This window comes from Micromys minutus, assembly GCF_963924665.1.
Source record: "Micromys minutus genome assembly, chromosome: 1".
NCBI lineage: Eukaryota > Metazoa > Chordata > Mammalia > Rodentia > Muridae > Micromys > Micromys minutus.
In genome coordinates this window covers 126,734,815-126,746,684 of record NC_137969.1, presented here as the reverse complement: position 1 = coordinate 126,746,684, position 11,870 = coordinate 126,734,815, and positions in this window count along the sequence as shown.

Genomic DNA, 11,870 nt, shown 5'->3' with positions numbered 1-11,870 from the left:
ATGAACATATTGTTTTATTCTTTGTGTTTGTTTATATGGTGTATTACATTGATGGAATTCCATATATTAAACCATCCCTGCATCCCAGGGATGAAGCCTACTTTATCATGTGTAATGATTGTTTTGGTGTGCTCTTGGATTCAGTTTGCAAAGATTTTGTCGAGTATTTTTGCATCAGTCAATTTCAAATGTTTGAAATTCATGAAACCCCTGACCTCTCCATTTACCTTAAACAAAGAAAAGCTTTTTTCAAAATATGAAAAAGGATGTTCAGATATTGTTCTCTCACAGGTACATAAATGCCTAATAATAGTATGGTTATGGTTAAGCACTAGGTCGAGACATTGGAAAATGAAAAACTTTGGATCTGTGACTTTTATTGTATTAACTTTTATGGTATTTCTCTAAGAAGAACTAAATCATGTCCTGCAGAAAAATATTGTCCTGCTCTCTGTTTTACTTTCTTTTGAGGAAACTTTTATTAAGATCCCCATTTTATTTGGAATATCATGATATGATTACAAGTCTTCTGCACTAATCATCTTGCTGTTTTGTCCACTGACCCATAGTTTCTTCTGACCAATAGATATAACAAAATTCCATCAGGGCTAATCTCCATACTGATCACAGAAAATTCAAAGAAGATCATTTCATATTTTGTATGAATCTGTTGATTTTGTTAAAATGTCAATCAAATTTCTAGGGTATTCTCTTGAAAAATCCACAATTCTCTGCAATGATTGCAGCTTATATTTGGCCTATTCATTTGATGCCTCAGCCAAGACAGAATTTTCTAGTAGATATCACCAATAAAACTCTAAGCACTAAGAATGAACCTGTGCAAACCACTCAGGTACTTTATTTATTCGAGAAACCAACATTTGAGATTTGTCCCAAATGTAGTAGAATGGAACACATTTCTTCCCTGTTGTCATAGAACAGACTTTCAAATCTGTCAGAATCTGAATCTTCAGAGAGATCTCTTCCATGTATGTTTCTCAAACAATATGCGCTGTTCTAGCTGTTACTTATTTCTTTAACTTATCCTGCCCCAATCAGCAGCTCTACACAATAGCTCATAATTTCTTTATATCTTAAAGGGGATACACTAAATACCACTGGACTTTGCCATATCTTTCTAGTCTTAGATGATTGGAAGAGGTATTTAATGAAAATCCAGGGAACCATCAATGCACTTTTCCTTGTGGTCCACATATTAAAAATGAGGAAATTATGAGTCCTTACAAACTTCTGTGATAACAGATGCCAGCTAATGTTGCTACTAAAAAAGTAAAAGCAACTCACACACACACACAGACACACACACACACACACACAACCAGAAATACACAAATACATGCATGCACAAATATGTTTTCTTAAAGAGCCAATTGGACCTATTCATATGAATGTGACATTGTCAGAATTTTTGATGTTAATTTTCTTGGAAACCAGAGTCTAGCAGCCGGAGAAATGTGCAAATTGATCTGCTGTTGTGTACAGCTCCCAGTTCAGTGGCAACAAGCAGTTAATTGACAGCCTCCAGCTCTTAACACTCTTGCATTTGGCAGCTCTACTCATTGTGAGAAGCCCAAGATCATTTATTGAGAATAGTAGAACACTTAGATGAAGTAAAATTTCTCCATGTACAGTTTGTGCAGCAGGTTAATTTCTAATCCGGATCATCTAATGGGTTATTCAATACCATGCTATATTTTTTTGGTAGTTTGATACATGCTTTATTTTATTATACTTTTTCCATCTCAAAAGCAATATATCAAAGTGTTTTTGTCTGTTTTGTAATATTCCTCAACATACACTTCTTTGACTCCCCAACTCATATGTTAAAATCTAGTGACATTGCTGTAGTTCCTAAACAAATAAAATTGTTACCAACTTGGTTTCACAGAAATATTACCGCATAACATTGTGGTTTCTCCTCAACAGTTCCATGGAATTGATGCTTACAATTTATATCCCCAGTCTTTAAGTTATAGATAGGTTTTTTGACATTTTTTTTAGTATTTTCAAGTTTAATATGTGGAAATCGTGATATATTTGCTCTTGCACTGAGAAAACCTTGCTTGAATTTTGCAATGATGAAATCATTGTAGCAAACATTTTTAAAACCATGTCCCATGGTTTCAACTTGCCTTTCCAAAAACAATTAAACCAGTCACAACCAGAGATGATCAGATGTATCCCTTGCCAAATACTCTAGTCACTCAGACATTAATGACAGAGACTTGTGTCTTAGTCACATTAATAAAGTTATGAAAAATCAACATAAACAAGGAAACTTATAAAACAAATCATTCATGAGGGTTGTTTAAAGTTTCAGATAAAGAGTCCATGACAGGGATCATAGCAATAGGCCAGTAGGCACAGTGCTGGAACAGTTGCTGAGACCTATTGTCCATCTCATCAGTAAGATGTAGGCTATGAGACAGAATAATTGCAAATGATATGGGCCTGAAGAAACCTCAAGACCCCCTCCCTGTGACATCCCATCCTACAAGACTACACTTTCTAATACTTTCTAAACTAATTCCATCAATGGTAGAACATGTATTAAACTACTTGAGCCTACAGAGTTGTTCTTACTGAAACCACCACAACACTGATGTTGCTTTTCTCCTTTCCATCCAACATCTGTGTGTACCCAATTGTTCTCTCCAATTATATGATGTCTCAGACTGATACTGAATTAGGGGTATTTGTTAGCACATGAATATGTTTAATACTGTCTCTACCCAAGTGACAATACTCAAAACTCTCATAATTCTTGAGACTTTATCTTTAATAGAAGACCCCTGAAAATGAACTCGGCACAAAGGGCTCATTAGACATTCTGTACTTCATCAGTATCTAGATATCACACTGTATCAGAAGTCTAAGGCTTTCCCAAAAAGCTCTGCTTCTTATTTTTAGCTTTATAAACACAAAGCTTTCTATTGTATGAAATTTTATGAATTAAAGCTCAAGGCTCTGCTTCTTAATATATGTAGTTTCAAAGTAGTGAATACTTCTATGAAGTTCATTAACATGGTTGTAAAATGTAAATTACAAATTCTGACCACAGAACTGATAAAAATAACATAATTGATGCATATTGGGAAATTTGTACATTTATCTTTGTTTTTTAAAATAAAGTTGTTCAATAAAATAAATAAAGCCAGTTTTGTAAAAAAAAAAAAAGATACTTTACAAATGGAACATCTCAACTAGGCTTTATACAATGGTTATGAAGGAAGTATTGTTTGTTCTTGTTCTCTCAGGCTTTAAAAGATCACTTATATAATGTGTCAAATATGAAATGATTTGTTTTATAGTCACTGATAGTAATTAACAAATATATTCATCTTTAGTATTTAAATTAAATATTTTCTAAGTCATTCTGCTGTATTAGTTAAAACTGTGTTGAATATTAAATATTAAACAATTATTTGAAAATACATATTAAATTTGGGCATAAATAATTTAAAATATCTTAACCTCAGAAGGCATTATCCAGAATCTAGGATAGATTTCATGGAGGTGTGATTCCTGATTTTATGCTCCAAATACAACTGTATCCTTAGATGTAAAATTAGAACTCACTTTTTATAAAGGGTGCATTTGATAATAAAACACCAGAGAGTGAGAGTTAAGCAACTGAAACTGTACATGGCAGAGCTTAAGGTAATCACCATAAGTTAGTTGTACCAGACACAAACATATGGACAGTCAAATATGAAACTCAAACCTTGAAGAATGAAGATAGAAAGGAGAGAGACAGAAATGATAAGGAAAGAAAAGAGTGTAATTTATAATCAACTTTATACATATAGAAATCAAAATATTTAAGGTCAAATATATTAATGACAACCTTTAAGGAACACATACCCTCAGATTTTAATGTAGCATGACACCTGTTTATCATATACTGTAGTGATTTCATTGCATAAGCTATTATATGTAAACCTGATATTATCCAAATTAGACAGCTTTATGTATGTCAATCATTAGCATGATTCTGTTGTCTGATATAAGATAGTAGAATATGTGTGGATTTTTGCATCTTTGAGATTCTGGACCCAATTTCACATGAATAATAAAGAGTTATTAGATAGAAAACTCTACTTTCCTAATTTATACATAGCAATGTCACAAAGAATTTATTTTGCATTGTTATATCATTTTATCATATTATGTTCTTTAGGCATAGCAAAACCTTTGTGAGTGAGAAGTCACAGTATATTCATTAGGTGCCTTCATCTAAAAGTTAATCCAGACAAAATAATAATGACTATTGAATATATTGATCACTATGTATATATTCAAGCAAGCCAATGATACTTGAGTATTTTCCCAAGTTTTATTTTTATGGCTGTTTAAATACTTTAAATATACCTGCATCATGGACCTTGATAATTTAATACATTCACTCAAAGGCACGTTAGAAAGAATGTGGATTTATTTGCCAACCACTGGTCTCAAAGGTAAAGTAATTTGTAAAGTTCTGTTCTCAATGATTTGAGACTTTTATTTTCTTATGTAACTAGATTTCACCTGGGAAAATGAAATTTAAGTACTCATGAATACTGGCAGGTAGTTCTTGACATGGCAGCTGTGGGTCTTTATAAGCCAGCTCAGGAGATGGGTCTTATGAAGAACCAAACATCATACAAAATGAACTAGTTATAATAAATTGTATTAGTCACTATTCTGGAAATAGCAAAGAGCAAAACTGTATTAACTCCTTTGATTACTAACATGTCCATCTTTTCTGTAATCCAAACTAACCCACCATCTTTTATCCAAAAATCTTACCAGAATCTTGACATTTCTTTTCGAAATCTTTACTACTAGTGACAAGATTCTCAGATTTGAACTATGGGAACCTATTTCTCTTTGTTCATATAGCTGTTATAAAATGTAAATTAGACTTTAGGCGCCTAGAAATAGGAAGTAATTATAGATATTTGTTTTATAGTTTCTAATCCCTAGATTTAATTTTCCATTTTATGTTCCCACTCATTTGAATATAAAATCAAACTAAGGATGAATGTTTTTAGGCAGTGCTCACTTCTGTGCAAAGTTTAGGAATCATTCAACTGGGTCTTGTAGTGCCAGGGGATGAGTACAAACAGTATTAGAGGCAGCCATTGGAGCAGAAAGAAAAAGGACAGCAAAGGCCAAAAGGATTTCTACTCTGACAAAGAAAAATCATGTGCCATGCAAGATGTCAAAGGCTTATTCCTAACACACACGAAAAGTATAGATTAAGTATTTCTGCACTTGAACATTTATAGTTATGGACATGCTTTTGCATTACATTGCATGGTACCTAGAAGTAGAAAAAATTAGTAATGAATGAAAATAACAGGCTTATATGAGAAATCAAGAATTATTATGGTAGTTATAGTCATGCATTAGTCAGCATTCTCTATCAGAGAATCTGTCACTATACATGACCAGAAACTTTACAGTGAGATTCTGGTTTCTAGCTATGAGAAGTAAGCCACATACATAAGAATTCAAAGCTTAGTCTTCTTAAACAAAACCTGGAAAATTTAAACAACAGTGCAATTCCCAGGTTATATTGATGAAGCCCCATCCCTATGTAACTAGTTATAGGAAATTAAAAACAGCTAGAAGGAAAAGTAGTTTGTTCAAGTAATCAGATCTTCATTGGGTTTCCAATTCCAAATTGGCAGTACTTAAAATATACAATCAACTTATACATAAGAGACTCAGCACACTCTCTTATATGTTTCTTCATTCATAAGTTTTTGTAACAACAATGGGTAAGAGCAGAGGTCCACATATGGAGAATTGTAGTGGAATGATATAATAGGGGTAGGAGGAAGTAGAAGACTGACCATATTATACAACTATATCCTAATTCAAACATATTCAAAAAGGATGCTTCTGGGTGACAGAATGCAGTTATTTTGTGTCAATATCCTCTCACTATGACAAATGCACAAGAGAATGCATCTAAACAGATAAAATGTCTCTTAGGTTTCACCACAGTAGATGTGCCTTGGCGCATTCCACTTGTGCTTTGGTGAAGAGAGTATATTATTTCTTGAAGTACATGGTACAACATGTAAATTTGTTCATAAAACTTTAGAGAATAAGAAATGAAGAATAATGGGCTGAGGCTACATTACTCATTCGATAGCATATATACAATTTACTCCTTTGAATGGGTGGCTTTTTGAATATGCATTTGGATATGTGCTTTGGACAACAACTACTTGATGCTAACAGAACCATGGTTGGGGACAATCATTTCAGTACACAGCTGTGTATATTTAACTTTCAAATAACTACTTTATATTCCTGTCACATTGAATTTTCAAAGAAAAAGTAAATATTCTACAAAATATCCTTTATAAAAACTGCTGATCATCCTCAGGAATTAGAAAATTTCACAATAAATTATTTGAGAATTTTTGTTTAACCTGTAAGAATAGCCAAGGGAAAAACAAACAAACAAACAAACAAACAAACAAACAAAATAAAGCTCTACAAATCAAGACACACAAAAAAATTACAAATGAATACAGAAGGTAGAAGATGGAGAAAATGAAACCTATATTCACCATCGGTGGGTACAGCTGATGCTGCCATGGTGAAATGTATCTTGGAGAATTCTCAGAAATGCAGAAGGAGTTGTATAACTGATCAAGAATCAGTATCTTGTGCAACCCTCATCAGAGCAGGTTGCAGTAGATGTAAAGGAAAAGAGACTCACAATTAGATGATGTAACATAAGTGAGGTAGCCTGGAGCACTTACTCCTGAACGAGATGGATTCATCAATTACCTACCCTTAAGGCTCAGGGATTTATACCAAGGAGACTGTACGATCCAATGCTGATGAATGACTCTGGGAAAACAGACATGAATCAATCACTTGACTGATAGAGAAGCTACTTACAATTGATATCTGCTTGGAAAGGGAAAATCACTTTTCACAAATGAAGTACCACTAAGTATATCAATTACACATTAGGGCAGGAGCCATGTCCAGAGTTAGATGCCAACACACAATTAAATCTGTGTGTGTGTTTTAACATTTTTTGCCTTAGTGTGTGTTTTGATTGCCATTTTTGTATTCTATGTTTTGTATGTTGTTTTAAAAGGGACACCAAGGAAACAAAGCATATATTTTAAAGATGAGACAGGAGTTTTCAGGGATCTTTCAGAAGATTGGGGAATGAAACAACATAAGCAAAATATATTGTGTGAACAAAAATAGTAATAAAAAGTCTAAAAGTAGAATGTTCTAGCAATACTGAAAAACTGAGTATTGTCCTTATCCACATAAAATTGCTTAGTCATGTGCATATTGCTTTACTCAAAAACCACTAGGAAATCAAAACAAAACCTAACTGTACTTCAGTTGAATTGATTAAAAACTGTGGTACATAGGAGAATTTCTATTTGGCTGTAATAAAAAAAGAAATCTTGAGGTTCCAGAGAAATAAATGGAACTTGAAAAATGTTCTAGAATGTGAGGTATTGTAGACCCAGAAAGACCAAGGGTGCATATTAAGTTTTTATTCTATAAATTTTAACTCCAGGTTTTAGGTGTTAATACATAACCTGAATAAAGTCACTTAAATAGAGATATTACCAGATGGGGAAGAGCATCTCTATGAAAGAGGATACTAAGGAAAAGCTGCTCTGATATGTATATAAATGAGGTGTGTCACTGCAGATTCTACACTGTACAGAGTAAAAGGAAGAAATATAAGATAATTAAAAATGTTTAAAAAGTCATAGGGAAATAGGCAAATTGCTATTATTATAACATGAACATGAACATTAAACTGAGCATGAACATGAACACAAACTTATATAAAATTATATATATAATATATAAGTGTGTATATTATACAGAGTAAAAGGAGAAAATGTAGGATAATTAATGTTTATAAACCTACAGGATAAAGACAAAATTACACACACATGAACACCACACACACATGCATACACACACATAATGTGTACATTTTTATACTTTAATAAATTTATAATTTTGTTGATAATTCTTCTTCCAAAGATACATTCTATCTTAAAAAAATAAACAACAACAAGAACAAAAACCTTAGGGCCAGGTATGGAAAACCTCTCTTTTGGTTGCTAGTTGGGAGAGTTTAAAAGACCCATCAAAACAATATAAGACATTACCATTGTTTTATTTCTCCTGGAATGTGAAGTCAAAATACTATTGCTGAAGACATCACCCCTTTGGACCAAGGACTTGGAAGAATTGAATTGAAATTGACACATAAATCTCCAAGGTGATGATCATAGTAATGAAAGGTGCTACAAAAGCTGCATAAGACAATGTCTTACTTAGGGTTTTACTGCTGTGAAGAGATCCATGACCACGGAAAGCAAGTCTTATAAAGAACAACATTTAATTGGGGGTGCCTTACAAGTTCAGGGGTTCAGTCCATTATCATCAAGGAAAGAGCATGGCAGCACCCAGTCAGGCATGGTATGGGAAGAGCTGAGAGTTCTACATCTTCATCTGAAGGCTGTAATGGAAGACTAAGTTCCAGGCAGCTAGGGTGAATGTCTTAAGCCCATGCGCACAGTGACACACCTACTCCAACAAGGCCACACCTCCTAATAGAGCCACTCCCTGACCCAAGCATATACAAACCAGCAGATAGCACTAATGTTGCAGTAGTGACCTGTATCTTTGTAACTAACACCTGTCTATTTGTATTTAATGGCTATGCAAATGAAATGAATTCATGCCAGGCACAGCAACCTAGCCAATCAGTCATGACTGAGAAGGCAATGAACCCAAGAGTAGAGTCTACTATTGTCATACTATTGTCTAAACCAGCATAAGTTCTAACTGGTCTCTAAAGTGTATCCTTCTACTCAGGGAAAATTGTATTCCACACTCATTTTCAAGCCATAGAAATCCACCAGTGGGGGTGGAATAGAAAAGAACACTCTGTTGTGTATTCAATAAAAACTGATACATCTGTAATGCAAACATTTCATCTAAGCTTTGGATAACATAAAGAGAAGTCTGAATGTTTGTCAGATCCAGAGGAGCAGAATTATACTTTGAAATAGTGTCCTCTGTGTATTACAGAGACATTGCACCAAAGAAATCTCAAACTGATAACCTAATCAATCGCTGGAGAATGGCAATGCCAGTTCACAGGCCAAAGTAGATCAAGAAAACCATACAGAGTCGCACTCAATATAAATACATATATATTTTTAACAACGTTATTTTACTAAACAAAGAAAATGTAGAGATTTTAAGCATTTTTGCATAAAATTATACAATATATTTTTGTCAGTACTTTTTTCAGATTTTAAAATAATTTTTGCATAAAGCTGTATGAATATATTTTTAGTCAGTACTTGATATTTTTAAAGGTTTGATAGTATGCATTGAAAAATTAATAGTTACAATGAGCATAAAGTACATGTAAAACAAAATTAACATGGAAATAGTCAAAGTTTTCTTGTTGTATAAAGATTTTTTTGTTTTGTTTTATTTTGTTTTCTTTATTTCTTGGACTTCATACAGTCTGTGAGTTGTTTCTGTGGCAGTGCGAGCCTCTGGGGTTAGCATCCCACTATCAGTGACTGCACATTATGTCTGTTCTTTTGTGACTGGGTTATCTCACTCAGAAAGATATTCTCTAGATGCAGCCATTTTCTTAAAAATTTGGTCAAGTCATTGATTAAGGTGGCTGAGTAGTATTCCATTGTGTAAATGTACCACAATTTTTGTATCCATTCATCTTCTGAAGGACATCTGGGTTCTTTCCAGTTTCTGGCTATTATAAATAGAGCTGCTATGAACATTGTGGTGCATATATCTTTGTTGTGTACTAAGGTGTCTCTGAGGTATATGCCCAGAAGTGGAATAGCTGGGTCTTCAGGTGGTATTATGTCCAATAATATCTTTTCGGAGGTATCGCCAGACTGATTTCCAGAGAGGTTGTATTAGTTTGCAACACCACCAACAGTGGAGAAGCGTTCCTCTTTCTCTGCAACCTCGCCAGCATCTGTTGTCCTCTGAGTTTTGGATCTTGGCCAATCTGACTGGTGTGAGGTGGAATCTCAGGGTTGTTTTGATTTGCATTTCCCTGATGGCTAAGGATGTTGAGCACTTCCTCAGATATTTCTCAGCCATTCCATATTCCTCAACTGACAACGTTTTGTTTAGCTCTGTACCCCATTTTTAATAGGGTTATTTGATTCTCTTGTGTCTAGCTTTTTGAGTTCTTTGTATACCTTAGATATTAGGCCTCTATCTGATGTGGAGTTGGTTAAAATCTTTTCCCATTCTGTTGGCTGCCGTTTTGTTTTCTTGACAATGTTTTTAGCCTTACAGAAACTTTGCAATCTCATTAACTCCCATTTGTTAATCTTTGACCTTAGAGCTTGAGCCATTGGTGTTTTGTTCAGAAAATTTTCTCCTGGGCCTATATTTTCTAAAGTTTTCCCTACTTTCTCATCTAATAGTTTCAGTGTACCTGGTTTAATGTGGAGATCTTTGATCCACTTACACTTGAGCTTTGTACAAGGAGATAAGAAAGGGTCTATTTTCATTCTTTTGCATGCTGAGTGCCAGTTGGATCAGCAGCATTTGTTGAATAGGCTGTCCTTTTTCCATTGAATGTTTATGGCTCCTTTGTCAAAAATCAGGTGACCATATATGTGAGGGCTCATTTCTGGATCTTCTATTCTATTCCTTTGATCCACATGCCTATTTCTGTACCAGTACCATGCAGTTTTCAGCACAATTGCCTTGTAGTATAGCTTGAGGTCAGGGATAGTCATTCCCGCAGATGTTTTCTTGTTGTTGAGGATGGATTTCGCTAATCTAGGTCTTTTGTTGTTTCATATAAAATTGCACATTGATCTTTCTAATTCCATGAAGAACTGTGTTGGAATTTTGATGGGGATTGCGTTGAATCTGTAGATTGCTTTTGGTTGGATTGCCATTTTTAAAATGTTAATCTTTCCAATCCATGAGCATGGGAGATCTTTCCATTTTCTGAGATCCTCCTCAATTTCCTTCTTTAGAGGTTTGAATATCTTGTTTTTCAGGTCCTTCACTTGCTTAGTTAGAATCACACCAAGGTATTTCATAGTTTTTGTGATGATTGTGAAGGGTACCTTTTCCCTAATTTTTTTCTCCACATGTTTGTCCTTTGAGTATAGGAAGGCTACTTTGTTTGAGTTGATTTTGTATCCAGCCACTTTGCTGAACTTGTTTATCAGCTCTAGGAGTTCTCTGGTGGAGTTTTTGGGGTCACTTAAGTACACTATCATGTCATCAGCAAAGAGTGATGTTTTTATCTCTATCGTTCCGATTTGTATCCCCTTGATCTCCTTTTGCTCTCTAATTGCTCCTGCCAGAACTTCCAGTACTATGTTGAATAGGTAGGGGGAGAGTGGGCAGCCTTGTTGAGTCCCTATTTTTAAAAAGTGTAATGAACACATTCTGAGGTCAGTTACTGTCAGTATGACACCAATTTCCTACTTAGGTGGATGTGGTTAGAAGATGCACCTTAGGTCTTATCAAATTTGTTCTCATTTTAAGATATTAAACTCATAAGAAAATATATCCACAACTACTGGGCTCGACAGTATTCCATTTTTACAAAGTAGTACTTGTATAGCGGCCATTCAATAACAAACTTTCCATTAGTCTACATCATTTCTCAAAGAATGTTTTTTTTTTTTACTATTTTATGAACTGAGTTTCTCTTTTGGCATTTCTCCATTGGTGTAATGCCTGCTGAAAAATGCACCCCTGTCACTTTTTGTATTTCTCCCTCTAGTGTGAACAACACCTTCTCTCCACGTGCATCAGCTTTAGCT